This window comes from Camelus bactrianus, chromosome 20, assembly GCF_048773025.1.
Source record: "Camelus bactrianus isolate YW-2024 breed Bactrian camel chromosome 20, ASM4877302v1, whole genome shotgun sequence".
NCBI lineage: Eukaryota > Metazoa > Chordata > Mammalia > Artiodactyla > Camelidae > Camelus > Camelus bactrianus.
In genome coordinates this window covers 13,312,046-13,335,229 of record NC_133558.1, presented here as the reverse complement: position 1 = coordinate 13,335,229, position 23,184 = coordinate 13,312,046, and the positions used below count along the sequence as shown (strand labels likewise).

The 23,184-nt window shown below is 38.7% G+C and overlaps 1 non-coding gene across 1 annotated transcript; it reads right to left on the bottom strand.

Moving 5' to 3' along the window:
* Positions 1-21,641: 21,641 nt before the first annotated feature.
* LOC123614115 (U6 spliceosomal RNA) lies at positions 21,642-21,748 on the bottom strand. The gene has a single exon (XR_006721610.1). It is a non-coding gene; the product is annotated as a U6 spliceosomal RNA (small nuclear RNA).
* Between the last annotated feature and the right edge of the window lie 1,436 nt (positions 21,749-23,184).

The following is a 23,184-nucleotide window of genomic DNA, read 5'->3' as shown; positions in this document are numbered from 1 at the left end:
CTGACGTTCTTGAAACACAAGGACAAATATGTTGTTTCTATTTCTAGACTTTATTCTTCTCTGTATCTTTTCTTGCCTACTTGCTGTTGTTGTGACTGGTGTTAGTTATTATTTTCTCTTTCTACTTTATGGGGGGAAATTGATGAATGAAAGTAGAAAAAAATTTTAAAATAGGTTTCAAAAGGCTTTACATTTTAAACTATGAATTCATTCCTTACCTAAACAACTCTACTTTTTTTTTAATTTAAAGAATAATGTGAGTTTAAGGCTGAGAAATCTCAGAACATCGGGATTGTGAGTTATCTTATTTGCAAGCTGTCTTAAGGTCAGGGAGAAAATGTAGGATTCGGGAGATGGAGGAGGAGGAGGATTGTATAAGCCCTTAGAACATGTCTCCTGTGCCTGGACTCTTGATAACATGCCTCCTGGAAAGCGATAGTAGATATTATGTATAGATCGCTAGTCTCAATTTTATTTCTCCTACGTAATGGTTGCCATTTTGATTTCAGTAACTCTAGGGATAATGTCTTACGCCTATTTCAGGAGCCATTGAAAAGATCTTGGCTCTTTGGAGTCGAACAGAACTAAATTTAAATCCAAACTCTTGATACTTAGCAGTAGGACTTTGGACAAATGCCTTAATCTCTGTTGCAACAAGGGGACACCAGCCCCTACTTCATAGGGTCCTGTAGCTCAAAGGAGGTCATGAGTATAAAGGACCTTTCACTTGCAAGGGAGCTACCCATTCATCCCTGACTTATTGTAAAGTGGATGGGAAGACAAGACACACATTGAAATACTGAACAGACTGGTTGTATAATAAATCAAATTATTTCGTGTGTACACCAAATTTTCCTCATTGTGCTATCAGTTTTTCTTTATGTTTGGAGACTATCTCAATGAAAGCATAGAAGTTTAGAATTGCTATACCTTGCTGGTGAATGAAGCTTTTTAAAAGTATTATTTGGTAACCCTGAGTAGGTTGTTTGCCTTAGAACGTATTTTGTTTCAGATTGTCACAGGTACACCAGTTGTTTTCGCTAGTATTTGCCTTCTTCAAGTCTGCGATTCTGTATCTGCAGTTCTGAACACCAAAAGGCCCTGAAAAAAAAAAGGATTTCTTTTCATAATTCATTTAGCAGTAAAACCTGATCTATGCTGATGTGAAGTTGTTTAGTCTTTATTCTACTTAGTGTGAATGTTAGTGCATTTCTTTCAGAAATATTACTGTGTTTGATGATGAGGTGCTGCATAAAACCCCACTGGGGGTGTTCTGTCATATATAACATATGTCTGTATTAATTTCCTAAAACAAAGTTAAAACTAATCTGAATTTGGAAACTTTTGTTCCAGGGTTTGAGTTCAGGACTTGTGCCCTTTTTGAGATAGACAAAATATTTATGATATATAAAACATATAAAAACTATAACATGCATAATATAATATATGTAATATACATTATATATTATACACATATAAAATATGTATAATATATTTATAAAATTATAAAAATATGTAGTGTATATTATATATGTATTACAAATATAAAATATATATTACATACATACTTTTCCTGTGTTCTTACATTTAGATGTATGTCTTTAAGCAGCCTTTAGCTAGATTTGTCTTTAATCCAACCGTCTGTCTTTCAAATGGAAGGCTTGGTCTATTTTTATCTATTTCTGATGTATTTCGATCTTTTTTCTGCCCTCTTGCTTTTTTGTTCTCTGATTGCCCTACATTATCTGAACTTTCCTCCTTTGCAGCATTGAGCTTCCTTTTCTCTTTTTTCCCCCAAATTTTTGCTCAATTAGCTAGGAAGTTATGCCCTTTTTATTCTTTTAATGGTTCCTTTTGAAATATTTTCATACATATTTAATTTACAAAGTCCATAATTTATCAATATGTTTAGCCCGTGCATCAGAAATTCCAAGGCATTTTGCTGCTCTGATTTGGATCAGACTCTCCCAGCTCACATGCGCTTGTCCACTATTTTTGTTTTATCTTCTTTATTTGTTTTTAACCATAAAAATTAGACATTATTATTTAATTAAAGTGTTTATTTAGATTTATGCCCCTAGTTACCAATTTGTTTGCTCATCAACCATTTATCCAACACATAATTTTTAAACACCTACTAAAAATCTGGGGACTCAACCAGTAAACAAAAGGAAGTCTCTGACCCTGAGGGACTTAACTTCTAGCTAATAGCAACTGTTCCTTCCTATACCTCATTTTTTTTTTTTTTCTGGCATCATTTTTCTTCTTCTTCCTGTACATTTTTTAGAACTTCCCTTGCTGGGAGCTTGTTGAATTCTTTTTGCTTTTTTAGATAGCTTTTTTTTTTTTTGAGATATAATTCATATACCATACAATTTTCTCATTTAAAGTATATAATCAAATGGTTTTCAGTATATTCACAGGTATGTGCAGTACTCACCAGAGTCAATTTTAGGACATTTTCATAACCTTAAAAAGAAACCCTGTACCTGTTAGCAGTCACTTCCTATAGTGGGTTGAATAGTGTCTCCTTAAAATTCATATCAACCTGGAACCTTGAAATGTCGCCATATTAGGAAATAAGGTCTTTGCATATGTAATTAGTTAAGATGGTGTCACTCTGAATTAGCACGGGCCCTAAATTCAGTGACCAGTGTTCTTAAGGAAGGGGTGGGGGCACACAGAGATGCACACAGGGAAGAGAGCCGTGTGAAAGGGAGGCCGAGACGAGAGGGATGATGCTGCAAGCCAAGGACTGCTGGAGCCGCCAGCACCTTGGAAGAGGCAAGGAGGGGCTCTTCCCTAGAGCCTTCAGAGGGAGTGTGGGCCCGCCAACGCTTAAGATTCCTGGCTTCTCGCCTCCATTACTGTGATAGAATACATTTCTGTGGTTTTAAGCCATCCAGTTTGTGGTAATTTGTTACGGCACCCCTAGGAATCTAATACACTTCCCATCCCCTCTTCCCCCAGCTCTTGGCAACCATGAACCTTTCTCTGTGTGTATGGATTTGCCTATTTGGAACATTTCATTTAAGTAGAATCATAAAATGTGTGCTATTTTATATCTGCCTTCTTTAACCCAGTGTGTGTTTTCAAGGGTCATCTATGCTGTAGATGGCCAAATAATATTCCATTGTAAGGGTATACGTTTTGTTTATGCATTCATCAGTCGCTTAACGTTTGGGTTGTTTCCACCTTTTGGCTATTATTGGAATAATACTGCTATAAACATTTGCGTACAAGTGTTTGTGTGGACAGATGTTTTCATTTCTCTTGGGCATAGAGCTAGGCGTGGAACTGCTGGGTCATATGGAATGTTGTTATGTCTAGCGGTTTCAGCACAGTTTGTCAAAAAGATTATCCTCTCTCCATTGCATTGCTTTTGCTTTTCTCCGTTTAATTATTTTTGTTACGCTTTTTTGGTTTGTTTGTTTTTTTTAGTGGTTCTTCTAGAGCTTATCATTCACATTGTATCAGAATCAACTTCAGATTCATATAAACTCATTCCAGTGAGATGTAGAAACATTACTCCTATTTAGTTCTATTCTCTTTTCCTTCGTTTTGTGATATTATTGTTATACATATTACATCTATAAACATTACAAACACAACAATGCATTGTCAGAATGATTACTTAATATAATTTTATGTCTTTTAAACTGAGAGAAGAAAAGAGGGCAAGTATATATCAATAACTTTGGTTCTATTAAGCTTATTTTTCATATGCAGTAATCAAATAAGCATATTATCATATTAACCATATTATCATTTCTGGTTCTCTTTATTTTTTCTTGTGGAGTTGCCATCTGGAATTATTTCCTTAGCCCATTCCAGCTTTACTCCAGTACATCTCTTTTGTGCTCTTTTTGGTAAATATTTTACATTTATGTATGTCACAGACATGACGATATATTATATACATATTGCTTTATAAATAAATTGAAAAGAAGAAAAGTACGCATTTATACAAAAATATTAATTTTGTAATTATAAGATTAGCTTTCTCATTTCTTCTTTGTTTTTCATGTGGTTTCAAATTATCATCTGGAATCACTTCCTTTGAGCCTGAAGAACTTCCTTTAGTATTTCTTTGTTTATCTGGGAATGTCTTTATTTAGCTCTCATTTTTGAAAGAGAGCTTTGATAGGATTCTTGATTAGAGGGTATTTTTTCCTTTGGGACATTGAATATGATGTGCCACTGTCTTCTAGCCTCCATTGTTTCTGCTCAGAAGTCAGTTGTTAATCATATTGGAGTTCTCTTGCAATTGATGGATAATTTTTCTCTTGCTGCTGTCTAGACTTTCTCCTTGTTATTTGCTTTTCAGCAGTTTTACTATAATGTGTCTGTGGATCTCTTTGCATTTATTTTATTTGGAGTTCATCGAGCTTCCTAGATGTGCTGATTATTATTTCTTGATAAATTTGGGAAGCCATTATTTTTTCTAGTCCCTTCTCTTTCCTCTCCTGGTACTTTTGGTACATATATGTTGTGTACTTAATGGTGTTCCACATTTATTTGCTGCTTTCTTCATTTTTATTGATTATCTTTTTTTTCCCTCTGTTCTTAGGATTGCTTAATCTGTATCAGTTTTTCTTCAAGTTCCCTAATTCCTCTTTCTGCCTGTTCAAATGTCTGTTGAGCTCTTCTAGTGAATTTTTCATTTCAGTTATTGCACTTTTCAACTGCAGAATTTCCTTGTTTCTTTTTAAAATTTCTATCTTTATTGATATTCTCTAGTTGACATGACATTGTCATCAATCTTCACTTCTTTTTATTTTTTTTATTTAATGGAGATACTGGGGATTGAACCCAGGACGTTGTGCGTGCTAAGCCTGTGCTCTACCACTGAGCTATTTCCCTCCTCCCCAGTCTTCACTTCTTTAATCATGGTTTCCTTTGGTTCTTTGAACATTTTGTAATAGCTATATTGAAGGCCTTCTGGTAAATCTTACCCCTGGTTACTCTTACAGGCAGCTTTTGTTGCCTGCTTTTGTACAGAGTATGATTCAGACTTTCCTGTTTCTTTGCATGTTTTGTAATTTCTTGTTGGAACTGGATTTTTTACATAATATGTTGTAGCAACTCTAGGTACTAACCCCCCCAGTCCGTGGCTCATTATTGTTATTTGCTTGTTTATTTATTTACTTAGTGATTGATTGGATTACTTACGTGTAGTTATCACCCTTCCTCCCAGTGTTAAGCTTCTGTTGTTGTCCTTCAGGGAGCCCAGCCTTGGATATGCCCGCAGTCACACTGGGATGACAGTTGTTTTGACCCTTTGACTGTCTCTTTCCCCAGAGACACCTAGCTATTAAGTTCCGCTAACTGCTGGCTGACTGCTCTGTTGTTTTCTGCAGTGCCCTGGGGCATAGATAGCTCCGCAGACTAAACAAATTAAATGTGGTTTCCTTGAAAGGATAACTCCCTTTCATGGACTTTTTAGTCAGTGTTTGAGATTTATCTGAACCCAGGCTGTCTCTCCCCAACTGTCTCCTTCTTCAGTTCTCTCAGGTACGAGTCTGCAGTTTAGCCTGTAAGTCAAATGCATCTACCACTCTTCCCAGTTGTGTGTTAACACAACTTCCACTGTTTTTGAGAGTGCCCATAGGCCTGAACTTCTCCACACTCTGTTGCAAATAAAATCAGTGCCTTTGGGAAGAGATTGGGAACTATCTGTTTCATAGCCTGCTTTTCTAGAAATCTCTGACCCTGGGGGAAGGGGGAAGGGGCAATGACATGCTTCTTTCTTAAAGTGACACCCCACTTTAAGAGCTAAGTTCTTAGTGGTCAGGGAGAGACAGTAGCCTCAAATCTTTTTAGCTTGACCTGGTATAGAACTACTACCTAATGAGCTGGGTCAAGGACAATCAGCGTCCCCATTATTTTCAGCAGTGTCACATCCGAGGTGGAGTCTCAGTTCTACAAATGGGGTTTAGGTAAAAGAAGGGTGCTCCCATGTCTCCACACATATCTGGAACTTTGCCTCCGTTACAGGAAGCTAGAGGCAGCGTAAGAAGTGCTAATGTCCTGCTTCTCCTGGGAAGCTAGCCCTCTGACTGAAAGCGAGCCCTCTGTTCTTGGCTGAACCAGTCTGGAGTGGAGTTTCCATCTTTCTGAGTTGGGGGGTGAAAGGGAGGCTCTGTTCAAATACCATTGACTCTTACTGTTCTTACGGAATTTTAGTAGATTTTCTTGAGAAGATGTTTCTTTATTTGCTATATGTCCTTGGGTCTATTTCCAGAGACTTTAAACAATTGTGTTTTTAAAGAAGTAATAATTTTCACCAGTTTTGCTGGGGAGTGGGTCTACAAAGCCCTTTATATCCCTCTCAATGAACATTGCAGTTTAATTCTTTCAATTTTTTTTTAATCTGAAAATTATTTTACCCTCAGTTATGAAAGATAGTTTTTTACTTTTCAGGGGGTGGGGAGATACATAATTTTAGATTGACAGTTATTTTTTCTCAGCATTTATTTTTCTACTGTCTTCTGGATTTTCTCGTTGTTGAGAAGTCTGCTGTTCATACAGCTTTAATTCCTTTATCTCTGTCTCTTATCTCTGGATGCTTTCCCCTCTTCTTTAAACATTTTTAAAAAATGAAGTCAGGTTTAACAAGGTATAATAACAGATAGTAAAATTCACCATAATGTTTTAAGATTCACCCATGTTGTGTAGGTTTATAATCTGTTCCTTTTTATTGCTAAATAATACTCTATTGTATAGATGCTTTACGAGTTTATCTGTTCACCCACTGAAAGGCATTTAGACTATCTCCTGTTTTTGATGGTTGAGCATAGAGCTGCTATAAGTATTTGTATACAAGGCTTTTGTGGCTACGTATTTTTATTTCTTTTGAGTAAATAACTAGGAATGAGATTGTTGGGTCTTAGGATAAGTGCATGTGTAACTTTATTAGAAACTGCCAAACTGCTTTCTAAAGTGGCTTTACCATTTTGCATTCCCTCCAGCAATATGAATGCTTTTTACATCTTTTGTATCTTTGGTTTTCTGAAGTTTTAATACACTGTGTCCTGGTGTATTTTCACTTCTCCCAAATTTGAACATTTATTCCCGTTATTAATTATAGGAAATTTGCTGTCATGTCAAGATGACGATCTTTCTTACTCTTTTCTTCAGAACTCTCATTACATCGATCTTTGGCTCTCTCACTCTAAAAATACGTGTCTCTGAGCCTTTCTTTCACACTTTTCACCTGCTTTTTACCCTGTACTACGTGGTGGGTGATTTCTTCAGATCTATCTGCCAGTTCACTGATTGTCTTTTTGGCTATTGTTTATCTGCTTCTTATGTATTCACTCAGTTTCTTCTTTCAATAATTACTCTTTCCTATTGTAGAATGTCTATCTGGTTTCTTCTCAGCTCCGCCCAGGTATGTCTAATTGTACTTCTTGCATGTTTCAAAATTCCAACTTCGATGTCAAACATTGTGTATAGTTATTTTATACTCTAATAATATAACAGCTTATAATTCCAACCTCTGAAGCCACTGGGGACTCTACATCTTTTATTTGTTGTTTCTGCGACTCTAGTTTGTGGGGTCTCCTTCCTCTAGTGTTTCCTGCATTTTGATTGAGGACTTAATCTGTGGGAAGCCTGGGAAGCCTGAGATGGGGATGTCTTTCTCCAAAGAGAATTTACCTTTGTTTAGTTTGGCCCTGGGTGGTACTAATACCCTGGGACCACTTTAATTTAATTTCTCTTGAGATTTAGCACTTGCACAAATATTTAAATTCAAAGCCCAGATCCACAGGTAGATAAACCTAGTCATGCAATTTCTTACAAGAGTTTGTTTTTTCCCTTTTCCTTGGTGGTGATAGATTTTTCTTGTTGACTCTTTGCTAAACCCAGAGAGTGTTTCCTCTGGTCTACCCTTTCATGGAAAGCAAGACCCTTTCAAGGTCCCAGATTTCTGTGTGTGGGGGGGTGTTGAGTCCCAGGAGCAGAACCCCCCAAGCTACCTTTGAGAGACAATGGCCTAGATCCTGTTCCCCCGGCTGCTGGCTTGTGACCCTCTAAGTCTTACATTTCTGGAATTAGCATTGTCCCCAGGAGGTCCCAGATTCTGTATTCACGTATCACTCTGGTTTTAGAAACCTGTATATTTTATTTTCTGGGATAGGGTGCCATGGGGATTTCTTTTACTTTTCACAACTTAGCAATGCATTTGAAAAGTATTTTTTGGTAACTAATTCAGTGTCTGGGTGTTTTTCAGTGAGATGATTTTAGAATAGCTAGACAGCTCTACTGTTATAAATAGCAATGCTACAATTTATTCATACACTTAATTATTGGGTATTTATGGTATTTCAATTTTATTTTTCTTAATAGTATTATAAACATTATTGGTCTGGTCTTCTTGTGCAAATATTTGTAAGATTTCTCCATGTTATATGATTAAGAGCCAGATTGCTAGAGCACAGTGATGTCATGTTTAGCTTTATGAGAGATTTCTTGTGACACATTATCAGGAACAAGTAATGAATTTCTGTTGCTGGACATTGTTGCCAGTACTTGGCACCATCAAACTAATTTTTGCCTATCTGATGGGTGGAAAATGTCATCTACCTATTGTGTAAATTGGCATCTGCCTGATTACCAATAATTTTTTCATGTTTATTTGTTATTTGGAATTCCCTTTTTGGGTATTGACAATTTATATCCCTTTTATAAATTTTATACTCAGCTTTCTTTTTCCTCATTTATTTATTTTTTTAATTAATTTTATTGAAGTATAGTCAGTTACAATGTGTCGATTGCTGGTGTACAGCATAATGTTTCATTCATATGTATACATATAGAAATTCCTTTTCATATTCTTTTTCATTATAGGTTACTACAAGATATTGAGTAGACAGAAGAAATTTGTTTTTTATCTATTTTATATATAGTATTAATATTTGCAAATCTCGAATTCCCAATTTATCCCTTCCCACCCTCTTCCCCACCCATCTGTAACCACAGTTTGTTTACTAGGTCTATGAATCTGTTTCTGTTTCGTAGATAAGTTCATTAGTGTCTTCTTTTTTGTTTTTTCTTATTGATTTATTAGACATCTTTATAAATCCATTTTCAGTTATATTGTAAATACCTTTTCCCCTTCTATGTCATGTCACTTTATTTAATACACCCAAGATATTAACCAAGCTTTTCTTTAATGGTTTATGCTTTTGAATTTTATATGGACATCTTTCTAACCTTAAAATAAAAAATTCTCTTGTTATGCTGTACACCAGAAATTGACATGACATTGTAAACTGACTATACTACAATTTAAAAAAGACTTACCAAAAAACCAAAAAGACAAAACAAAACAAAACAAAAGCATTCTCCCATATTCTCTTAACACCTATCTTGGGTACTGACTGCTATGAAGATCTTAGATCTAGGAGATCTGTGATTTAAATTCTCCTCCTCTTCCCCAAGTTTATATTAAGTAAGGAGAGGTCCTTTTACCTGGGGTATGGGAAGAGGTGTCAGGATGGCTGGTAAATTTAGCCTATAGGCCACTTGTCACCTAGAAAACTACTTTGAGTCTCAGCTTAAAACCCTCTCCTCTGTGAAGCCTTTACCAACCTCCCCAGCAGAATTCAATTTGACATACATTTATTGAGCATCTTTTAAATACCTGGCCCTTTCCTAGGAGCTTAGGACAGAGTTGAATAGCATCTATATTTCATTAGAGAACTTACATTTCAGCCAGATAGAGGCACAAATTCTGCTGTGGTTCCACTGTGTGCTGTGAACCTCCATCACAGTAACCATTATCTAATTCACTAACCATTAGACTAATTCACGCATGATTTTCTTCTCCATCAGCCAATCCTGTTGGCTCTACCTTCAAAATATAAACCCAAGTCTGATGACTTTTCAAGATCTTCAAAATGACTTCAAAGGCATAATCTCCTACCTGGAGTGTGTAATAGCCTCCAGCGAATCTCTCCGCTTCTGCTCTGTCACCCCCATGGGTCTCTTCTCAACGCAACAGCCATGGGGATTCTGCTGAAATGTAACTCGGCTCCCGTGGTGCTTCTGCTCAGAGCCCTCCAGCGGCCCCCACCTTGCACAGTGGAGAACCCCCCCAACCCCGCCCTCAGGACCTGCCTGCTCCTCCTCTCCCTTCCCGCCCACTCCTGTGACCCCAGCCACACCACTCCTACAGCTTCTACAGCATTCCAAGCACTCTCTGGCCTCAGGGTCTCTGAATTTGTGGTTTCCTTGGGCTGAGCTTTCCTACCCTGGTGTCCGATATCTGCATGGCTTGGCCCACTCACTTCTGTAGTGCCTCTGCCCAAATAGCATATTTTCAGTAGGACTTGCTTTGACCAAAAAGGAAGTTAAAAATACAATTAAAGTAATACAGATGAAACAAACAAGAAAAATAGCACATACAGCCCTACTCTCTATCTCCCTTAACCTCGTTAATTTTTCTCCCCAGCACTTAACATTTGTGTTATGGATGCCCAATATATATTTACTGAGTAAATTAATGTGTGTTTGTAGGAAAGAAGGAATAGCAGGTCTCGGCATGGGTGGGACAGCATAAAAACACTGGTTCTATTAGAAAAAGAGTAGGTACAGAGTGAGGAAGAGATCATAAAGAAAGAGGGCAGATGAATTTCTCGCATTTGTCAGTTTTACTCAGAGCCCTTGGGGCAGCTGAGCCCCTTGGCACTGGCCTCCTCTGTTGTCTTGGACATTAGTTTCCCCTGAATGTCCAGAAGGTGGCTCTCAATAGACTTCTTGATTGACAGCTTACTTAAGCTATTAAAAGAGGTCTTCTCCTGCGTCACCCAGGAAATGGAATCACTTTTCAGATTGCTTTGGTGAGTGGGCTTGTCCTCGGATCTACCAGGAGAGGGAAGGACCAGGAGCTTCCTTTGCTGATCTTAATGCTGGAGGCTGATCTTAAAGAGACGTGGTCTATAGCAGCACCATTTACAACAGCCAAGACATGGAAACAACCTAAATGTCCATCGACAGATGACTGGATAAAGAAGTTGTGGTATACACATAACCCAGGAATCCTACTCCTGGGCATATATCCAGAAAGAACCCTACTCCAAAATGACACCTGCACCCCAATGTTCATAGCAGCACTATTTACAATAGTCAAGACATGAAAACAGCCTAAATGTCCATCAACAGATGACTGGATAAAGAAGATGTGGTATGTTTATACAATGGAATATTATTCAGCTATAAAAACCGACAACATAATGCCATTTGCAGCAACATGGATGCTCCTGGAGAATGTCATTCTAAGTGAAGTAAGCCAGAAAGAGAATGAAAAATACCATATGGTATCTCTTATATGTGAAATTAAAAAAAAAAAAGACACAAATGAACTTATTTACAAAATAGAACCAGACTCACAGACATAGAAAACAAACTTATGCTTACCAGGGGGAAAAGGGAGTGGGAAGGGATAAACTGAGAGTTCATGATTTACGGATACTAACTACTATATATAAAAATAGATGAACAACAAATTTCTACTGGGAACTATATTCAATATCTTGTAATAACCTATAATGAAAAGGAATATGTGTGTGTGTGTGTATATATATATATAAAACTGAGACACTATGCTATACACCAAAAATCGACACAGCATTGTAAACTGACTAGACTTCAATAAAATAAATAAATAAAGAGACGTGGTCCATGTCAGGAAAAGACTTCTGTTGGTTTATCATGTACAAAGCCATCCAAAAAAAAGTCAGAACCAAATGAGATGGCTGGAATCCAAGATTTAGCTCTTAGTTCAAAACTACAGGAAGAAATAATACAAATGAGTTAAATCTCAACTCTTCTTGGTTCTTGTCTTTGACTCAGCAATTTAAACTTTCCAGTTCTTCAGTCTTTGTGTATATATTTAGAGACAGTGTGGTCTACTAGAGTAGAAACTGAGGGAGGGAAGAGCTGCTTATCTGTTAATCAGCTGTACTGCAGGCAAAACATGTAGTCATATTGTGACTCACACATGGTAAAGGTGAAATAGTTAAATAACAAAACTCCAGGACGTAGCCAATTTATAACCCCACCGTCGCAACCAGAGACTATCAATCAGAGAGGGACAGACTTCTAGGAAGAAAATTTCCAGCCTATGCTTTACCTATACATTACTCATTTTCAGCTTAAAGACAAGGATTAAATCTTTTCATCACTGGAAAGAGAAAGTACCCAAATTTTCGAGCACTTTCACATTTTTTTTTTTTTTTAGATTTGTGCAACGGCAATTAAAATGGGAATATCTAGAAAGATGGCAATATGAATATTATACACGTGTGCCTGAAAGCAAAACTTGGAGAACTGTAGGCATAAATGACCAAAACCTCCTGTGCACGGATCAGAATGCAGATGGGGTGGTGTAGACAGATGCGAATCAGCACAGGAGGTGGACTCACGCAGCATGTGGTCCACGTGGGATTCAGAAGCACCTCCTCAGCTGAAGGAGAAGCAGGGTGGGATGACGGAGGTGCAGCATGAGAGAAGAGTCTTCAGCCAGGACACTTTGAGCAGCAAGTGACAGAAAACCACCACAAAATAGGTTAAGCCAGAAGAGTGATTTATCTGAAGAACACAGAGGTTGCTCAAAGGATCATCAACAGGACCTAGAGCCCTTCTGGGGTCACATGGACTGGAACCAGGAACCCCGATGTTGTTAGCACTCTCTTTCACTCTTCTTTCTCTCCTACTTGTTACACTTAAGCTTCCTTCTCTGTTAATAGAGATGGACATTCTCTGCCCAGCAGGGAAAGTGCCCTTCAGCAACTGTCAAAATCACATCCTGACGGATTTGCAGCCAGAGGCATCTGTTCATCTCTGAATTTCTGTTGGAAAGGTCCTAGGGAAGGACCTGGACTGTCCACCTCTTGGACCATGGGACTCTGCCGTGACTGGGGGCGGGCTCTGTGGACCCGGCCTGGGTCATGTTCCCTTCTTTGGGCCAGAGTGGGCAGCTTCTGTGCTGGGTGGTGACTTAGCACAGGCATGGTCGCTGGCATGTTTGTTTGGGTGGGACAGCCCTTACAGTGGGCCCCTGAGAGTCACCACCTTGGTCATTCCTAGCACCCCTCAGAGGAGGAGGACAGCTGGACGGTTGCTGTAAGAACCCCTCCCTGGGGGGACGTGTGAATACGTGTCATCAAACTGACTTGATTCCAGTTGCTACTCCCTCCACCACTTACTAGCCAAGCGATTTTTCTGTGTATGAGGTTCCTTGTTTATAAACTGAGAATAATAATAGTACCAACTCCATGGGATTCTAAATAGGACTGAATGACATACTATACATAAAATCCTTTGAACAAGCCTGAAATAGGAAAGCTTAGTGGTCACTGTCACTCAGAATAAAACCATAAAGACAACCCACTACATATGGACACTTTTCACGATATGGTCCGTGCCCTTTACAGACCATGAGGTCTGTGGAGTTACTTTCCATTGAGCATCGTTTGCTCACTAGAGCCATCCAGACTCTCCCTGTAGGATGCTCAGTGGGGCTCGGAGGCTGTCCTGTGTCTTTCTGGGCCTCCACCCAGACCGAGTGTCTTTCTCATTTTATGACCCCCAAAAGTTTGTTTTTCAAACAAATGGTGAGAGATCCAGCAGAGCCAGCGGTAGTGGTATCAGTGATGGCGGCCAGGGCTCAAGGTGAGGAATGTCACCAGCAGGGGAATGTCTACGGTACTAGCTGTGCCTGTGTGCCTGCAGCCAGGAGGTAAATGCCAGCTTGGCGTTGTACCAACAAGGCAAGGCGATTAGCAGCCAAGAGAGGCTGCAGAGCGAGTAAAAGCAACATGGTACCTGAGGGCCAAGGAGAGCAGCTTGATCAATACCTGGCATTCGTAAAAGGACTTCCCTGGGGACCGTGTGCTCTTCTGGAAGTGGGGAAACAAGGGAGGCTCTGTCCCCTTCTCCCAAAGACTTGAGATTGGGCTATGGACCTTTGTCACTGTAAAGGCAATTACCCTTTTAGGGTTGGGTTTCATCTGCATGGTGAGTGAACTTATATTCTCTTCAAAACATTCTCTTACCACGACACTTGGTGTGACCAAACCAGTAAGACAATGGAATTTAGTAGCTATTCCAAGTCATTCGTTAACTACACAAAGCCCCAATAATATGGTGATGAAGCCAAGAAAGTGAAAAATATCCTGTCCCCTTCTGACAGAGACTTTCAAAACATCTGGATGCATGGTAATTGGCAGTTTACAGCGATGCTGGTCCCCAAACTGCTGTTAGGACCAGAGCACAGGCAAGATCCTTTGATAATGAGGTTCCCTGGCAACTGAGCCCAAACCATACAATGGAATTCTGTACTGTGTCAGGATGCGTTTAACAAGGCTTTAGTGTCTACTTGGTGTTTTTATGATTTGTAGAGCAGCAAGGCAAGTGAGTGTGGCACCCAAGGTAGTTATTGTAGTAATCACTGGTACAAGCGTCGAGACTTACTGAACTCTTTTTTTTTTTTTTTAGAGTTAAAGATGAATAAACATTTTGATAGTGCTGTCTCTAAAACAAACCAAAATACAGAAAGTTCATTAACTTGCTCACTACTCCGATCTCACGAAGTCCTTCTGTGATGACGATTAGGGAAAAAGTGTCTAGAAATTTAAATAAAATGAGCAGCTGTCACTGGAAGTTTCTTGAAACCATAATCCAAGCTGACACCTTCATTTTCCTTTACACTAAAACCTATAGTCTGTCTTCTGGTGTTGCCGTGAATTATTGACGTTAAGTTAAAAATTGCTCCAGGATATAGAGCATAACAATCTCTTTAACAGAATGAAAAATTGATACGTATCAAAGAAGTAATCCTTCACTACTGACCAAATTCAAATCGCTCTCGTCATCATAAATGCAGTAAGTAACCAAGCTTAGACTGAAATATGTGGTATCCTCACCCCACTTCCAACATCTGCAGGGCCCAGGCAAGAGTACATGTGGGGGTGCACATAGCATAGGTCTAAAAGTCATAAACCAAGCCAACAACTTGCTAAACAAAGTATGTTCTATCCTCCTATCTTGATGGATGTATTTTCATGATCGGAAGTCAAGGTAAGTTTAGAATTTTTCGACCGCTTGGTGTTGTGTGTCTGCAGCACTCAGCCCACCCCTCTTCTCTTCTCATCACCAGCTCCATCCTGTACTGTGAGGGCCTTGTGGTACATGGCACACGTGGACACCCTCGTCTTGCATCCAAGTTCTGTCTACCTTCTACCACCTCCCCAACAGCCGTCCACGGCTACCTGTAGTGCTAGGAGTGCGTGTTCTAGCTGTTTTCTGTCTGCCCTTGGGCCAGACCTGGAGAATAGACCAATGCAGACCCTGGAGGAGGCCTCAGGGTTATTTGGGAAGGGAATTCCAAGGTCTTGGGTACCCGAAGTATGATCTAGAGAGAGGTCATAAGCTCCAGAGTGATGTGTCCTTTTGGCCATGAATGGAGCACATGGGCAGAGAAGAGCAGGACTGAGCTCTCTGAAACGTGGGGTCCAGGGCAGCAGCCTGTCCTGCCCACATCCTACAGTGGCTACCAGCTCACTTCCTGGCACCTAAGTGCTGAAACTACCCCATTCCTATTTAACAGTGTCTTGCTTATTTCCCTAAAATAATTGCTTTTATAAGCTTCTGGACAAACACTAGGAGAATAGGCCAGGAGAAGGAAAAGCAGCTTCCAGATATTACTGGAAGTTTGCGTTGCAGAGAGGCTGTTGAAAGCAGGGAACTGAAACCATCCTCTTACCCTTGAGGATGCTTCTTCAAACATGGCAGACTCTCTGAACAAGCAAATGCATCGGCTCCTCATGTCACGCAGTCCCCCTCCCCAGCGATGCCCGTGCTGCGTGCTCTCTGTCATTGCTCCCCTTTCAAAGGACACCAGCAGGGCGAGTTGTGCTGGGCCACCTTCACCCCTCTCTGGTGGTCATCTCCTAGCTCTTGCCATCTGGATCATCCCATGTGGCATCACTGATTTCTTTGTGGGTCAAGACCTGACCTGGTATGTGCTTTTTCTCCCACGGAATTCAATCCATCTTCCTCTGCTTACCTCCTGTTGAGTGACTCATCTAGGGGTGGAGGGGGAAAGCCGGCCACACTTGAAAAAATGTGCCTTTGGATCCTGGTGATTTAATTGCTCTGTACCTCACATTTGATTTTTTACTATTTCAACCAATGTGATCAGAGAGATGAGAATAAAACTATGTGTTGACATTTCCTCATTGCACATTGGGAACCAGAAAATGAAAAGAAGAATGACCTTTTTCTCTGGTGGGGGTCATCTCCTTTTCACCTGAACTGTGTTCCTTAGCTCATTTCCTGCCAGGTGTAATTTCAGGTTCAACCTGTTTTTGAAAGTTGTGAATCATATCAGTGACTCAAAGCCAATTTGGGGAGGAAAAAAAAAAGCTAATCTATCTGTTTATAAAGAATCAAGCCTGGTAGAGAAATGAATGATTATTCCTGGAACTTTTGGCAAACACCCACCAAAGCATTATTCATTCCTTCATTCAGCAAAAATATGTTGAAGCAAAAATACTCTCAATGGATGGTGTCATATATAAAGGCAGTTAAATACTCTTCTGAAAGATGCATAGGTTTTTTTTTTTTTTAAGCTGGTTTCTTATTTTTCTCATGAGGGAAACAAAATTTAGAAGTAGTAGTTACTATAAATTTGTCAACTGTGATATTGTTTTGAAAAAGAGACAACCCAGACATACTGTGATAATGAGTTGATACATTAAACATTTGTTTTCTAAATCGCAGAGCTGGGAGAGGCTTCAAATATCACGCATACCACTTTTCCATTTCACTAATGAGTAAACCGAGTCCCAGAGAGGGTGAATGACTTCCTGGGGGTTGCACAGCCGGTCAGCCTGTGGCAGAGCCAGACCCAGAGCCTGGACCTTCCATCTTTCCAAAGCAAGCGCCCTCTCCAGGCACTTTCACGTATAGTTACTGTTTCTTTATTGTGAGAGCAAGGCATAGCTCTCTTCTGCTCTATTACTTGATATTCAGATACTGTTGCAAGATAGGTATTACCCTCCTTGCTTTAGAGAAAGGGAAGGCAAGTCTAAGAGAAAAATGTCATTTAATCAATGGTTTCCTGACTGGCTAGTGGCAGAGTTAGGATTGGAAAAGGCAAGAATCCCATCCCCAAGGTCACATTCTTCCCAAACTTGAGCACCACTTAACCTACACGATGCAGCCAGGGAGCATGTTCTTACTGTTTGGCATCTTTTCTTATGTAACCAAGACTGAACGGGGATGAATGAGACGCTGTCCCCAAACTGACATGTTTGTTTATTTGATCATTCATTCTTTCGTTCATTATTCTCTGGGTAAAGCACTGAGTTAGGTGCTATGGAAGAGAAAAGGAATGGGTAACAAGCAGGCCCGTCCCTTGTGATAGCCAGTGTCTGCAAGGGACTATAGGACTCGTTCACAAATAGCGTTAGTACGAGGTGGAATGGAATAACAGATTAAAAGTGGTGGGAAGTCTTACAGGACTTCCTGTCTGGGAGGAAAAGAAGATACTTCTATATGGTTGAGAAGGTTTAAGGACTTCTCAGGGAAGGATATCTTGGGAAGATTATGAGTTGTTTTGCTCTTTGAAAACAGTTCCTCTCGATGAGGAAAGAGAGGGAGGTTTCCTTCCAGAAGAATAGGTATAAAGACTTCATCAAAGAATAATTTGAATTAATGAACTTAAGGGGAAGGTGAGGAAGTCTGGATTTTCCATATGGGTCCTTGGAAAATAACAAAAAAGCTTCTAAACTTCTAGACAGCTGAGTCTTCTAGAATGTAAAAATCTAGATGCTAACTAAAATATAGGTAATGACTAAAAATACATAATTTATTACATTTGCTGGGCTCTTGCTCTGAGTTATGTAAATTTGAATGAATTGGTACATAAGTAAACTTTCCAATTTTGATGGAAATAAATAAAAAGTCAGTTGAATAGAAAGAGAGTCACTTGGGCAAGAAACAATCAGTTATTTTTGGAGGGATTTTTGTGATTCTAAGTGGCGAGTCTATGAGGGCAATAAAATATAAAATCAAATACCTTCACTTGTGAAATTATACAAGTTTTCATGATCCCTTTGGGCATTTTATTTTATTTTTTGTTGTTGTTTTGGGGGGAGGAGATAATTAGATTTTTATTTAGTTATTTATCTTTTTTTTTTTTTTAATGGAAGTACTGGGGACTGAACCCAGGACCTTGTGCGTACTAGGCATGTGCTCTACCACTGAGCTATACCCTCTCCACCTCTCTGAGCATTTTAAACTTTGATAACTTAGATTGAAAGCAGGTAAAAATTTCAAAGCACATTTAGATCTGTTTTTGGTTCACAACCTAATAGCACAAGGCATCCTAATTCTGAGTTTGAGACCCTCTGAAAAAAATTTTTTAAAATGGCCCTATAAATGAGAAGGAAAACATACCCTGAAACTGTTAAATGAAAGCCCATAGCAGTAGGCGGAGAAAAAGTTCACTTTGCCTTTAAAGACTGTTCTCAGATTTATTACTACCGTGCTCACAAGGTGGTATTTATAAAGTGTAAAGAATAATAACAACAACTGTAACTTCCCAAAGAGCTATAAAGAGGGCTCCAGCCACGTCTGTGACATTTTATTTCCTTAAAAACATCTGAAGCAAACACGGGGAAAATGAGAACAATCTGGATGGTGGTGACTAAGAGCCTCTAATTTTGTTCTCCCCTCTTTATTGTCTGTTTGAAATGCCTCATCATAAAACACCTGTACGCAGGCTTTACGAAGCCTTGATCATTTTTATAAGTCCTCAAATCATTCTGCAGAGCCACTCCTATATCAGTGTGTTGATTTACCACTGGGGAAATGACACAACGAAAATGACAGTGTAGAGTGACTAGGACTTCCAACCAATTAATGGAGATAGGGAAAGTGACTGGTAGAGGATCAGGAAATTTGGAGGGGCAAGAACTTCTCCCATCTTTAGCATCCCCAAAGCTTGTTGATGTCTTGTTGATGGCATTGTGCCTGGCAGGGGCTCTGAGTCATCTTCCTTCAGTGCAGTTTCCCTTACCAGTAGGCATTGGCTAAATGCCGTCTGAGGTGATTTGGCTACTGGAGGACTCAAGAATGTCTTTTCCAAGAGTTTAAGAAAGGTGTCCTACCCACAAAGCTGGGAGGAACCTCTCAAATATTTTTCCCATCAATTTTAGGTTTTCAGAGATTCAGGGAAGAAGGGCCAAATGTATGGTATCCAGCTGGGATATCTGACCATCTTTTACTAATAGCTTGTCCTCCTCTGTCTCATTGTATGCTTTTGATGAGAGGGCAGGAGATTTAGCTGCAGAAAGCTTTACCAAAAGGGATGGTGGTTATGGGAAAGCATTTTAGAAAATGTCCAAATTTCCCACTAGCATTTTTTGATTTGACAACACTGCCAAGTACAGTTTATTACATGCTAGCCTTGGGGTCCCTTATAGCTATCAGATATAGTTTCAGGGAAATTTGTAAAAGAGATGAGGGCTGTTCTTACTACCCAGTGTGGAAGACTGAGTGCTTTTCATGAGACAGTTACGGTGGTCAGCATTTCTTTGCGTGCGTTATCTTGTTTGATTCTCACACCATTCTTTAAGATAGGGAGTTTCCCTTTTTTAATCATAAGAAAACAGGCTCAACACTAAGAAAACAGTATGGAGTGTTCTTAAAAAACAAAAAATAGAGCAACCATATGATTCAGCAATCCCACTCCTGAGCTATATCCAGAAAAGATGAAAACTCTAATTCAAAACAACACATGCTCCCTAATGTTTATAGCAGCACTATTTACAACAGCCAAGACATAGAAGCAACCTAAATATCCATCATCAGATGATTGGTTGAAGAAGGTGTTGTATGTGTGTGTGTGTGTGTGTGTGTGTGTGTGTATTCCATTCTATACATATATACAGGTATACATATATATAATTGTCCATATTCCAATATATATAATGGAATATTACTCAGCCACAAAAAAGAATGAAATATTGCCATTTGCAGCAACATAGATGAACCTAGAAATTGTCATATGTAAGTAAAGTCAGTCAGAGAAAGACACATATTACATGATATCACTTATATGTGGAATCTAGAACTTAATACAAATGAAATTATTTACAAAACAGAAATAGACTCACAGATGTAGAAAAAAATTTATGGTTACAAGTGGGGAAAGGAAAGGGGAGGGGTAAATTAGGAGTATGGGATTAGCTGGTACAAACTACTATAACTAAAACAGATGAGCAACTAGGATTTACTACATAGCACAAGGTACTATATTCAATACCTTGTAATAACTTGGAAAATAATCTGAAAAAATATATAACTGAATCACTTTGCTGTACACCTGAAATGAACACAATATTGTAAATCAATCATACTTCAGTTTGAAAAAAGGAATAAAACAGGCTAGGAGGTTTAAATAACTTGACAAAAGTCACTTAGTAAATGGAAGAGCCAGGATTTGAACCCAAGTATGCTCAGATGCTACAGGTTAATCTCTTTTCAAAGCTCCTCCCTTCATAATTATCTTTGGAAGCTTTACATTTACTTTATATACTTACTTAAGAGAGATGGCGATGGAGCTGGAAAGAAAAGGACTGGAAGTTTGGCAAAAAGGTGGTCTGGATTAGAGGCATATGGCTGGGCATAAAAAAATGGGCACAAAATATGAAGATTTTGGTATCACATTAATACCCATCAGAATGTATCAGTCATCGGAGATGCACTAAACAACCAAGTAAGCAAGATGATTCTGGCCAGTTGACATTAGCGGCCTTCTGTCATTGGCCATCCTGGAACTGGGCACATCAGTGGAGTGGCCACAGTAGCAAAGATGGCGGCTAGGCGTGTGACCAGCAGCATGGGCTCCAGCTCACCAAGGCCCACTGTGCTACTGTTCCCTCCGAATGTCCAACTTTGCTGTTTCTAAAAATTGCTTTGGGTATTTTAGTTCTTTGGCAATTCCATATAAGATTAAAAAAAACCTTATAAATTTTGACAAAAAGAGAACTGGAATTTAAATGGGAATTCTGTTGAATCTGCAGACCAATTTGGGAAGAACTGCCATCTTAACAAATATTGAGTCTTCCAATTCATGAACGAGGTATAACCTCTCCATTTGTCCCCTTAAACCTTCTTTAATTTTTCTTTGTTTTTGTGTGTTTTATAGTTTTCAGTGTATAGATCTTGAACAATTTTAATTTTATATAACTTTTCTCTTCATTTTTTTCCCTTTAAGTACCTGAAAAAATAATTCTCAGAAAATAATTGGGCATATCTGTAGCTTGCAAAGTGTTGCTCACACAAGTAAAATGAGCAGAGCCAGAAAGAACTTCAGTGGCAAATAAGAATATATAATTATTTTTTAAAAATTTTATTGAAGTATAGTCAGTTTACAATGTGTCGGTTTCTGGGGTACAATGTAATGCTTCAGTCATACATGTACCTACATCGATTCCTTTCCATATTCTTTTTCATTATAGGTTACAACAAGATATTGAATATAGTTCTCTGTGCTCTACAGTTTAACCTTGTTGTTTATCTATTTTATATATAGTAGTTAATCTGCAAATCTCAAAAAAAAAAACAACGTGGAATGCTTCATGAATTTGCATGTCATCCTTGCGCAGGGACCATGATAATCTTCTCTGTATCATTCCAATTTTAGTATATGTGCTGCTGAAGCAAGCACTAATTATTTTTTTAATTTAAGAAATTTATTAACCAAAATTTTGAACAGTTTTGAAAAATTTAAACAAATTCTTTTCAAAATTAATTTGGATGGTAGTTTTATTATTTATTCACTCATTTATCTCTTTCACAAATACTTCTCTTTTCTAATTTAACATTTTTTTTTATTGAGGTATAGTTGATCTAAGCAAATTCTTAATGAAGGTAGGCTGAGTTCTATATTTTCCTAACTAGTGTGGGAAAAAGGATTTATTTTGAATTTGGCGATGCTTTCTTACTGAGTTTTCACCAGAAGTTTTCCTAATGTTAGATCACTCAATACCTTTCCTCAACATACAGGAAACTCTATGTGGATTGCAGACAAACTACATAGATAATTCTTCCCAAAAGAAATAATCTCTTCTCTATGCCTGTCAGAAGTCATTGGTAGAGAAGGAAAATCATTAAAATAAGGACAACTAGAGATGAGTTTTCTGATGCCTGCAAAAATCCGCAACATAGAGATAAATAATTCACGTTTTATTGTAAAGAACACAAGACTGGCTGAAGAGTAGACACAAGCACTTCAGTTAGAAACAGGGGTCCTCAGAGAGGAAAAGGGGAATCAGCACCATCACGGTCTCCTGATGGCTCTGCAGCTCCTGCCTGCTTCATCAGCAATGAGTGAGGTAGTGCTTCCAATTAAGAAGTCATTTAAAATAATTTGCAAAGAGCAGGGACATGTGAAGTGTGAGAAGTTCCTTCCAGAGGAGCCCTTCAGGGCTAGTGATGATAAGGCTGACAGCCATTTGGGACTTCAGAATCTTACTCTGGCAGCTTGAAAGAACATCTAATCAGCGAGTACAGTGATGTTAAAAAAAAAATGTGGGAACCAGTATACAGTCTTGGGCCAGGTAATTTTCAGTGGCAAAAAGTCTTCATGTACTCCAGGAATCCTGCTAGTCTTTTTTTGTTTGTATACTTTTTGTTTTGTTTGGGGAGAGGGCTGACAGCATTAGAGGCTTTTCCCTCCCAGTTTTATTGAGAAATAATTGACATACATCAATGTGTAAGTTTAAGGTGTACAGCCTGATGGTTTGGTTTACATATATTGTGAAATGAGTACCACAATAGGTTCAGCTAACATCTGTCTTCTCAGATAGGTACAATAAAAAGAAAAAAAAGAAGAAAAGAATAAAGAAAAAAATTATTTTCTTCTTATGGTAAGAACTCTTAGGATTTACTCTTAACAGCTTCCCTGTATATAATACAGCAGCGTCAGCTCTAGTCATCGTGTTGTACGTTCCATCCCTAGTACCTACTTATCTTCTAACTGGAAGTTTGGACCTTTTGACCACCTTCTTCCAATCCCTCTCCCACGAGTCAGATCCCTTTCTCTATGAGGTTATAGCACATGCCTTTAAGGTCCATCCATGTTGTTGCAAATTGTAGGATTTC